At 35.8% G+C, this 12,341-nt stretch overlaps 1 non-coding gene across 1 annotated transcript in view; it reads left to right on the top strand.

The window, feature by feature from the left end:
* The window catches only part of LRATD2, a 147,535-nt gene extending 136,675 nt beyond the window's left edge, over positions 1-10,860 (top strand). The window contains exon 3 of the transcript XR_004954666.1: positions 10,787-10,860. This is a non-coding gene — a transcript (LRAT domain containing 2). The remainder of the gene's footprint in view (positions 1-10,786) is intronic.
* The last annotated feature ends 1,481 nt before the right edge of the window (positions 10,861-12,341 follow it).

Here is a 12,341-nt window from a genome sequence, read left to right as displayed (position 1 = left end):
ACCCATTGCCTCAGTCCCATAACTTTGCCGCACTATCTCTATATTTTCTCCAAAGACAATTTTTCCTATTCCTGCACCAGTATTACTCTAGTGTTTTAGCACATTAAATAAATCCCCCAGCTTAAAAGGAAAATGACAGAAGGCGCAAAGCAGACCTGCTCAAAGCATTCCGAACAATGGAACAGACACTGTGGGGTTTGGCCTCCCCACCTACTCCTACCCACACACACTCTCTTTATATGAAAAAAAAAATGAAAGAGTATTATCCTGGCTTTGCTTTTCTAGCCAAAGCACTAACAAGTTGGTGCTTTGGTGGTCGGTTCAATCACCAGGCATTCTTAGAAGATACCCAATGGACAGATAAAAAGATAAACATCCCACTGAACGCCAGACCTTTTGATAATATTTGTTCAATAATGTTTTAAAGTCAGTGGAATCACTTTCAGAAACTCGCTGTACCCCACATCTCCAAAAGCCTAAGGCCTGAAGCCTACTAACTCCCTTTGAATGCTAAATAATTATTAGGAGATTTTATGTAAAATGATGATTAAAAGTCCTGAAATGACCTCCCCTAGTGGGAGTACTAGTGAAAGAGAGATGTCTTATGTTCTCACAGAGTGTGTACTCATCATTAGAAGTTGTGATATTGTGATTTATAAGAAATATATGTTTAGTCATTCATATGTATTTAATTTTCCTCTTGAGTTTCTGACTCACAGCTCCCAACACCATTGAAATTTTCCAAGTATTGAGAGTGATAAAGGTGCCTTTTGTTCTGTTAATGAGGTGACTTTTAGAAAACACCTAAAGGTGGGGTCTGGTCACCAGAGACTTCCCATTATTTTCTTAGTATTTTAAGGAAACCTGTAAGAAGTTAACATTATAATCAAAAAGTTTTAAAATTTCTGCTTTTGAATGTTTGTACAGTCAGAGGATGATGATGGAAATACACATAAATAAAACTCAGAGGTGATATGAACATGAACCGTGGGACTTTAACACTATATTTTAGAAATATAGCTTCAGAGTTTTAAACAATGCTTTCAGAATCTCAAACAAAATTAGATGAGAGTTACTTTCCATTTAGCTGCCCAGAGCAGAGAGAACCTGGTTTAGCTTTCATTAGCTATTAGCCAATCTTGGACAAGCATAATATAAACAAATATAAATTATTTAGGCCCACTTAAAGCTAATGCAATTCAAAAGAACTTTGAAGCATCTGTAGGAATGGGATCTGGGTTCCAAACATAAGTTAAGAGGATGTTTTATCTGTGAGGCTGGATTATGTAATCATGAAATGCAGACAGATTGAAATATGGAAGGATTCTATGGAGATGAAAATTTCATACTGAAGAGTAGGAAGGTTCTTCTCTGGACTTCTCCCTCCCACAGGAGCTGGAGGACATCTCAGAGAGTGAGCTTTCCAACCTGGCTGCTCAGAGATTGGAATGCTGGACAGTAGCCTAGGCCTACCCCATAATGCCTAGTGATCTTTCCGTTTTTCAAATAAGGATACGAGTTAATATTGCCAAGTGGAATCTTTTACTGGGACTCCCCATGCTTTGAAGAAATAACTGGAGGCCCTTGGGATAAACAGTTCAAGTCGGCCTTTGCTTCCACTACATTTGGGATAAAATAAAGGTGCCCTTTTGTGTAGACCTGTTTTGGGCCAAGCAGGAATGTATAAAATTCCTCCTTGAAGGAGGAATAAGAGGAGGTGCAGAAAGAGAAGACAGTAGAAGAGGCCATTGCAAAGTAATGATGGACAGGAGGTGTTGGTACCCAAATCTTTCCAATTCGAAGAGGCTGGAGTCTTATATAAAACATCTTTATGTAGGTTTCCATGAAAGTGTTTTTCTTATTGTTGTCTGTACTCTAATGTAATGTAAAATATCATGTTTTTTGGGAGGGTGTCATCTTGGTCCTTTGGAAAATAGGTTGAAAATATGGGAATTACATGAGAGTCCCAAATAAACCTGTTAGTTAGGAAATGTAGCTGCACTTTTTAATTCTTCCTTCCCCTGATTGCTCTGCTTTTGCCAATTTCTTTGAAATAGTGCATTGGGCATTCTCACTATCCACGAAACCTTTTTCATAAATAATGATTGTAAATAAGTAGATTCATTGTGACCCGTCATATACTATTTAGTCTAATTTATAGTCCTTGTGTGAAATGGATAGAATCAAAATGCCTTCCTTAAAAATACTAGCTTAAGACCCTTCATCTTAGGAAGGACAGTATTTAAAATGTTTATATCTGGAAAACTATCTTGATCTTGAACATATGAGGCAGTACTACACGGTTGTATATTTTATTCATAATACATTTTCAAAAATACATGGATGTCATTTTATTTTCTATTTATGAATTAAACTTGTTTGTCTGCAATTGAAAGGGAGAGTTAGGGCTTCTGATTTGCAAGCCTTGTTAAATAGAGGAAAACTGGTAATCACCGGTCCTTGTCTTTCTAAAAGATTATATTTGGGACTCATCTTATTGACAGTTTTACCTCAGTAAGTTCATTTTAAATATCTCTCTGAGTTATTACCCAGAAGAGGCATGAGAGGGGGGAAAAAGTTCATCCTGAGTACACAATTTTAAAAAATTGACAAAACATTAAGTAGATATATGTTATGTTATGTTATTGGAACAGATTTTTAGGACCTACTATATAATAAATTTTAGTGGTTATTACATTTGTACTTAAAAAGAATGTATATTCTGTAATCGATGAAGGTCCTATATACACATCAGTTTGATAGAGTTTGTTGAATATGCTGTACCAATTACTATGCTTTTATTGATTTTATCAAAATATAATTGATATACCAAACCCTGCACATATTAATATGTATAATTTGCTGAGTTTGGACATGTGGATACACCTGTGAAACTACTACCACAATCGACATATCCTTCCCCTTTGCCTTGTACCTCTTTAATTATTTATTTTTTTGTTATAAGAACACTTACCATGAGGTCTACCCTTTAAACACATTTTAAGTGTACAATACATGTTAACTATGAGCACTACATTGCTCAGAAGATGTTTAGAATGTATTCATCTGCCATAAATGAAACTATCCTCACTGAACAGCTGTCCATGTCCTCCTCTCCCAGCTCTTGGCAACCACCATTCTATTCTGTGCTTCTGTGAGTTTGAAAACAGAATGGAAGTTTCTCAAAAACAGAGCTACCCTATGATCCAGCAAAGCCACTGCTGGATATATAACCAAAAGAATTGAAGTCTGGATCTTAAAGAGATACGTGCATGCCCAAATTTATTGAAGCATTATGCACAGTAGCCAAGAAATGTAAACAACCCAAAAGTCCATTGACAGATGAATGAATAAAAAAAAGGTGATATTTTCATACCATAGACTATTATTCAGCCTTAAATCCATTCGTGACAATGTGGATGAGCTGGAGGACATTATGTGAAGTGAATTAAGCTAGTCGTAGACAAATACTACATGATTCCACATATATGAGGTGTTTAAAATAGTCAAACTTTTATTGATTTAAAAAATCTGTTTTTTTTTCTGCTATTAATTGAGAAGTCTGTTGAAATCTTCCACTCCATAGCTTTGTCTGTTTCTCCTATTATTCCTATCAATGTTTACATATTTCGGGATTATGTTATTTGGTCACTATACATGCAGGATGATTATGTCATTATTGCTAATAATCCTTTTTACGTTAGGGTGTACTTTGTCAAATTATAATATAGACATACTAAATATACACTGTCCAAGAATTTGCACAGTGTATATTTTCCATCCTCCTACCTTGACCCTTTCTATGGGTGCATATCATTTAAGATATCTTTCTTGCAAGTAGTGTATAGATGGGTTTCCATTTTTGATCCAATCTGACAGTCTTTCCCTTAAGTTGATGTACTCCATGTATAATTTAATTTTTAATTTATAAATTAGATTTATAATTTATAATTTAATATATATCGACTTACATATTATATTAATATTTCTTTTCTACTGATTCCATCTTCTTCCTTCTTCGTTCTTAACTTCTTTAGGTGAAATCGAGTTTTTTTTTTTTAACTTCCATTTTTTCATGAGTTAGTATATTAAAATTATTATCTTAGTGGTTATTCTTGAGATTCTAGAATATATACTTGACTTATTAGAGTATAATTCAAGTAAACCTGTACTTTATCACTTGCTGAACAACTCAAGTTCTCAGTAAGATTTGAACTCCATTTAACTACTGTTAGGAGTGGAAAGTTTGTGTCTCCAAAATTCTTATGTTGAAGCTCTTACCCCTAATGTAATGGTATTAGGAGGTGGGACCTCTGGGAAGGAATTAAATTTAGATGAGGTTGAGGTTTGGTGGGGAGTATCTTCAAGATGGAATTAGTGTCTTAGAAGAAGAGACAAGAGGTCCCTGTCTGTCCATCTTCACCACCCTTCTCTCTCTCTCTCTCTCTCTCTCTCTCTCTCTCTCTCTCTCTTTCTCTCTTTCTCTCTCTCTCTCTCTTCCATGAGAGGATAGAGGAAGAAAGCTCAGAGTCCTCACCAAGAATCTAATCTTGCTGGCACACCAATTGCAAATATGCAGCCTCTAAACCGTGAGAAATAAACATTTATTGTTTAAGCTATCCAGTCTATGATATTTTGTTAGAGCAGCCCAAGCTGATTAAGAAAGCCTCTATCCATATTTTTACCTATTGGTATTGTGAAATTTAGTTTTAAATATACATCTCATAATACATTGTTGTAATTATTGAATACAGTAAATATTCTTTCAGTTTATCTACGTTTACTCTTTTCTGTGATCTTTATTCCTCCCTGAATTTCTGTTCTCTCTGTGAACACGTTTCTTCTACCTGAATAATTCACTTTATGCTTCTTTTAATGCAGGTTTACATTCTTATAGGTTTTTTTTAAAGATATTTTCACTAGGTATAGAATTCTGGATTGAGAGCCCTTTAAAGATGTCAAACTACTGTCATCCAACGTCCAGATATTCTGTCAAAGTGTCTAATGCCAGTCTTAGCTTTATTCCTTTAAAAGTAAGATATCATTTTTTCCCCTTTAAACACTTTAAAGACTTTCTTTTTGTCTGATTTTTAGTAGTTTTACTGTAATATCATAGGTATCATGCTTGGAATTTCAAGACCCTAGTCTGTGGATTGAGGGCATTTATGAGTTTTATAATATTCTTAAAATTTTATTGCTTCCATCTCATTCTCTAGGCCTTTTTTTTTTTTTTTTTGGAGAGGGGATGATTTCAATTATCCATATTATGGACCTTATAACTGTGTTCCATATATCTCTTATTCTCTTTCTTTGCTACCCTTTTTTTTTCTTTCTACATTTTGGTTTAGAGCAAGGTTTCTCAACTTTAGTACTTGGGAGATTTTGAACCAGATAAGTTTTTTGTTGTGGTGTTTGGGGGCTATGCAGCGCATCATAGAATGTATAGCAGCATCTCTCCACTTGATGGCAGTGGCACCCCCTAGTCATGACAAAATGTCTAAGACTTTGCTAAACATCCCCTGGGAAGCCAAATCACTCCTGAGAGAGAACCACTTGGCCCATTTCACGGGTGCATTTTTGAGTTAATACTCCATTTAAAACGGCCTTTCTCCTGAGAGTCAGGAGTGACAGATGAACTCCAGTAGCTGCTTCTCTGGATGTTCTGTGGAGGCTTCTCTACAGAGGCCTTTTCTCTAAGCAAATTTAAATATTTGGCATATTGCCTTCAACCTGTTTCTCACTGGTTGCAATGGATGAGTTAGAGGGAGGCTCCTAATAGAGCTTGCATGCTTTACTCCAGATGGAGTACCCCAGAGAGCAACAAGGAGATCCTGGAGTATGTTCCTTGGTATTTTCCCTATTTCCCAAGGATTTAGAAGCCCCTTCTAAACCTCGTTTTTCTTCTCTCCCCTTATAGTTTCTCAGCATTCCTCACCACGTGAGCATCCAGAAGGCCTGATTCTCCAGAATGGGTGCTCACGTGGTGAGGAAAATGTTAAGCGTGAGACACAATAGAATGAGCACTGGATGTGGAGTCAGGCAACTCTATTGACATCAGGCAGCGATATGATTTTGATGTAGTGACTTAACCACTCTGGGCCTGCTTCAACTGCTGGAAAACCGGGAGCCTAGTACAAATATTTTGTACTAACCTAACTTGTAGTTAGTTCTCTAATTCTTTCTTCTTTTGTGTTTATCCTGTTTTCTCATCTATAAAGTTCTTAATTTATTATTGCTTTCTTTCACTTCTAGAATTTCTATTTGATTCATTTCTCTGCTGATAGTATCTGCATTCTATTCTATTTTCTTGAACATATTTATCACATGATTTTAATGTCATTGTTTGAGAACTCCAATATTTATATCACCTGAAGGTTTTCTGTCATTTATTTCTTCCTTCTATCATGCCTGGAGACTTTTTTTTTTATTGTATTCTAGAGATTGCGTGTAAAAAATTGTAAACACTATGAATAATATTATCTTTCTCAAGAGATGGTTTATATCTTGCTCTGGCAGTGAGATAGAGTGGGGACAGATTAACTAAATGTAAACATGTATAAAAATGATTCAATGCTGGGTTTCAGCCTTTGGGGAAGTTGGTCTAGTTATGTTTTTTTCCCACAATCTTATGAAATCTCCATTCAGTGTCTCAAGTGAAATTTATGCAAATAGAATAAAGTGTTTCTAAAATTAATAACTTTTAGGTTTTTGGAAACCTTTCATTTAGAGTTCCTTATGTTTGTGTTTTTCCAACTGATATCCTTCTGACTTTCATTAAGGCCATTGGCAATGCACTATTTTTAAAAGAATGTGCTCCTACTATTGCCTCTGGTATTTTCCTCCATGACATTGACACCTTTGGCAAGTTTATATTTGATGTTTACTCAGAGGCTGTGACAGTTACATTATGACTGCCGTTTGGCCAGCAGTAATGTGATACACCCCAATTTAAACAATGCTAAATGTGAAAAGAAGAAAATTGTATCTTAAATTTGAGGGAATTTTATGCGAACAGCACATAGTACAGTTCCTGGCGAAGCGTATATATGAATTGTTATTCTCATTTTGATGATAATATGAACATGGTCTAACATAATTTTTAAGTGAATCTCTCTAAAATTCAACAATAAGAACATGAACAATGAAGGATCGAGACAGAATTCTCATCCGAGAAGATATATAAATGGAAAATGAACATATGGGAAGATCCTTAACATTATATGTCATTAGATAATTGCAAATTCAAGCAACTATGAGATATCACTACACACCTATTAGAATGGCCAAAATCCAACACCCTAACAACATGAACTACTGATAATGATGTGGGGCAACAGGAACTCTCATTTATTGCTTGTGGAAAAGCAAAAGTGGTATAGCTACTTTCAAGGACAGCTTGTTACTTTCCTATAAAACAAAGCATACTCTTAACAATGTGATCCAGCAGTCACACTCCTTAGTATTTACCCAATGCAAGCTGACATTTTATGTTTATGCAAAAACCTGTGCTCAGATGTTTATAGGAGTTTTATTCATAATTGCCAGAACTTGGAAGCAATCAAGATATCCTTCAGTAAGTGTGTAGATAAATAAACCGGTATATCCAGATAATAGAATATTATTCAGCACTTAAAAGAAATGAACTATCAATCCATGAAAAGACATGTAAGAACCTTAAATGCGTATTGCTAAGAAAAAAGACTATCGGAAAAGCTACGTACTCTAGAATTCCAATAGGAATGAGTCACATCTAGAAAAGGCAAAACTATGGAGACGGTAAAAAGATCATTGGTTGCCAGGAGTTAGTGGTGAGGCAGGGACAAATAGGCATTACTCTTGAGGAATTTTAGGACAGTGAAAGTATTCTGTGCGATGCTGTTATGGTGACTACATGTCATTATACGTTTGTCAAAATCCATAGAATGCACAACACCAGAAATGACCCCTCATGTAAATTATGGACTTTGGTTGATTATGACACCAGTGTAGGTTCATCAGTTGTAACAAACGTATAACTATGATGCATGCAGGATGTTGATGGAGGGAGAGGCTATGCATGTTTGCAGCATGAGCTTATGGGACCTCTCTGAAATTCTGCTCAATTTTCCTGTGTATCTAAAATTGCTCTACAAGATAAAGTCATTAAAAATCATTTTTTTTAAAAAGGGTCCTCTAGCTGTCACGTGGTATAAGGGAATAAGTTTAAGGGATCATGTGAGTTCAAGATTAGTTAGGAAACGTTACATAATCTAGGTGAGGCATCATTCTGTCTTGAATGAGTGCTGGTTGTGGGGTGGTACAAAGTAGTCTAATTCTCAATATGTTTGAGGCATATTATACAGGATTTCTGCTAGACTGGATACGGGTTATTGGAAAAAGTATAATTATAGATGAATCAGGGTTGAGTCTGAGCCTTGGTAAGAATGGAACTGATATTCAATGAAATGAAGGCAGGAGAAGGTTTGTTAAGGTGTTGGGTAAAGGAGGGAAGATCAAGGAGCCAGCGGACAGTGTAGTAAAATTTAAATAGGAACTTTGGAAAGAATTGATATCTTTACCATGTTAATTAAAACCCTCCATAGAAGTAATAATCTCTCCATTCATTCAGGTCTATTTTATGACTTTTAATAGAATTTTAGAATTTTCTCTAATATGTTATGCATTTTTTAAGTTAGTTTCTATATATTTATGGTTTCTTTAAATAGTATCTGATTTTCTACTACCTGCTCTTATTGCTTATTGCTAGAATAGAGAAATGCCATTGTTTTTCCTATGTTCATGAACTTCGAAGCCTCATTCTAATAGTTTGTTGATTCTGCTGGATGTGCAATACAAATTATTATGCTCTCTATACATAAAGACAGTTTTTACATTTCTTCGATTATTTTTTATGTTCTCCCTTAAGAATTATGTTCTTAAAATATAATATTTATTATCTATTTTCAGGATATAGCCTTTACTATGTTAAGAAAGTTCCTACCTAATATGGTCTATGATATTTTTTGTCATAAATGGATGCTGAATTTTATCTAATTGTGTTTCTGAATATACTAATAGGACCAGGCCATTTTTTTTTCTTTTGCCCATTAATATGTAAATTACATAAATATATTTTATGCATAGTCATTCTTAATGTAAACCTTACTTCATCATTGTATAGTTGCTTAAATAATACTGAGTTTATCTAGTACTTGCTTTAAAATTTTGGCAATTATATTCGTAAGTGAAATAGGCGTGAAATCGTGGTTTTTTTTTTTTATTGCAGGAAAATCAAGTGGAAAGTACATGGAGTTTCTATATACTTCTTCACTCCCTCCCCCATTTTCTTCTATTATTAACACCTTGCATTAGTGTAGTCATTTATTTCAATTGATGACCAGTTTTTGATGCATTATTATTAGCTAAAGTCTACAGTATATACTAGGGTTCACTCTTGATGTTGTCTATGTGTTGACGAATTAGTAGTATCGTGTATGACCAATACAGTATCATACAGAATAGTTTTACTGCCCTAAAAACCCTCTGTTATTTGCCTGTGTGTATCCCATCCCCCATTGCAAGCCCTGGCAACCAGTGGTCTTTTTATGGTCTCCATTGTTTTGCCTTTTCCAGAATGCAGTATAGTTGGAGCTATACAGTATGTCACATTTTTAGATTGGCCTCTTTCACTTAGCAATATGCATTTAAGGTTCTTGCTTATCTTTTCATGGATTGATATCTCATTTTTTAAAAACATTGAATAATATCCCATTGTCTGGATGTTCCACAGTTTGTTTATTTTTTCGCCTATGGAAAGACATGGAATTGTGTTTTTGTGTGTTGCCCTGATGTAGTTTGAGAATCTGGATTGCACTAGAATCATAAAACAGATTTTTCTTTATTCTGAATAACTTGTATAAAATGTATTATCTGTGTCTTGAAATTTGGTGAAATGTCCTCTTAAAACAAGACTTGGACTATATCAGTTAGTATCTAGTCAAGAGACAGAAATTGTAGAGTAATTTGAACAGAAAGAGGAACAAAAGGACTTATTAAACAGTAACAAAGAACTCTAAGGAATACAGAAGTAACAAGTATATAAGAAAAGTCACTCTCCGGCCGATGCGGAGTAATCACAGAACAAATTTGGGAGAACATTCCTCCACCCCCACCAAAGGCTGGATATAGCCTTTGTTAGGGTGTGACCGTCGCCCTCTGGATGTTGGACAAGTGTATATTTGCCTCCCCCCCCCCCCCCTATTTATTGCTGTTGGTTCACAAACTGGGCCTCATACAGAGAGTACAGGGAGAGACTGAGGAAAGATCCAGGTCACTCCACACTGGTAGGTGGCAGGTTACTAAGCCAGGGAACTTACACGCGAGGCTCCTCTTTGGCAAGTAGATCTCCGCAGCACCCCATCCCCTAAATCTTCAAGCTTATACAGAGGCCTTAATGGGGCTCAGTCAGGTATTCAGTTCAGATGGTCCCAATGCACCTGACTCTCTCAAGGCTGCGTTTTTGGATCTGCTTCTACTGTGAGGAACGGGCTAGGAGCCTCCGATCGTCCAGGTCCTGCTCTTGCTGGTTAACCAGTGGTCACATGCTCTCAGTGACCTCCTCCAACAATTGCAGAGGTTGATAGTGACCACCCACACTACGCATGGGCTTTCCTGCCTTCCCAGCCTCGTTATCATTGACTTCGACTATCAGTAGGTTCAAACCAAAGAGAGATCAGCAGAGAGTATGACTTCTAGATCAAGGAGGTTAAGAGTCAGTGTTTCTCACCCTTTCTTTCTTCTGCCACAGCTGTCATGGACCCTTGACCGCTGCCTGAGCAGAGCTGCCCTGCGGATTCCACTGACCGAGGATTCTGATGTAAGCAAGAAATTAATATTTATTACTTTCCGCCCAAGAGATTGAAGGGTTCGCTGTGTCAGCTACACTTAAGTACCTGACCGAAGCAGCAATGCTTTCTTTTTCTCTCCTTGATCAGACTTTCCGAAGATTTATCTACTTTAGGAGTCTTTGCAAAAGAGCATCAGCTTTTGCCTTAGTATAGCATGGTTGATAAAAGCACAGATTATAAATCCGTCTCTGCTCCTTATTAGCCGTTTGATCTTGGGAAAGTTATGCAATCTCCGCGCACTGCTGTACTCATCTATATTATGAGAGTGACTAAGTTTAGCTGTTTCTAAGGGTTGTTGTGGGAATCAAGTGAGTGAGTGTATGTAAAGCACTTAGAGCAGCCCTTAAATATAAGATATGTGCTCTAGACGTGTTAGCTGTTATTGGCTGTGTTTTTCACTTTATTACTTTCTGTCCTTATCTTTATTCCTTCTCACTTCCTGCCTTCTTACTTCTTTGGATTTATTCTCTTGCTTTTTTCCTAGTCTTTTACGGAATATTTAGCTTATTTATAGCCTTTCTTGTCCTCTGATAAATATTTTTTAGGATATATATGCCTCTCACAGTACTGCCTTTGCTGGTTCCCAGAAATTTTAACACAGTCCTTTTATGCTCACTCAGCTGTAAATTCAGTACTTTCACTTATAAATTTGTCATTAACCCAAGTGCTGCATGGCTGTATGTTTCTTGGTTTATAGATATTTGGAGTTTCTATCAGGCTCTATATTTGGTTTTGATTTCTAATTTTTATTGAGTAATAGTTGGAAAACTCAAAGATATTGCTTTTTTTTTGCAATTTATTGAGGCTTTTTTTTTGTGACTCAGTACTTGATTGAATTGTGTAAATGTTTCATGCATGCTTGGAAAAGAAAAAGCGCTCATTCGGTATAAAGTTGCTTCTGTGTCTTTTGGTTCATAGTTATTAATTATCATGCATATGAATTTTTAATTTGTTTCCTTGAGCTATCTGTTTCTAATACACAGGCTTTAAGATCTTTAACTACAACTGCTGATTTAGCTGTTTCTCCTCAGAGCTCGTAAACTATCCTTAGAGATAATGTATATATTTTTATGTGCAAATATATTCATTATTATTGTTACCTTTTGGATCTTTCGTCCCTTTTATCAGCCCGCGTATAAGGTAAAACTTTTATCTGTGATGATGTTTTGCTTTGAATTCTATTTAGTCCAAAATTAATGGTGTGACACCATATTTCTTTCGGTTACATTTGCCTAGCATGTTCTTTTTCACCCTTTTGAAATATTTTAACTATGTTTGGTGTTGCACATAAGGTTATGAATTGGTGGGAAGAGAGCACAGACATGCCTGCTATAAATATGTGATTTACGAGTTTTTTACTTACTGAATGAGAGAATCATAACTTGACGGAGTGAACGTGGTAAAGCAACCAAGAGCGGAAGCATGCCTTTCATGAGTGTGTCCTTGTCTTCTTTC

Source organism: Rousettus aegyptiacus, unplaced genomic scaffold, assembly GCF_014176215.1.
Source record: "Rousettus aegyptiacus isolate mRouAeg1 unplaced genomic scaffold, mRouAeg1.p scaffold_m13_p_15, whole genome shotgun sequence".
Lineage (NCBI taxonomy): Eukaryota > Metazoa > Chordata > Mammalia > Chiroptera > Pteropodidae > Rousettus > Rousettus aegyptiacus.
This window is presented reverse-complemented; position numbering and strand designations above follow the sequence as displayed.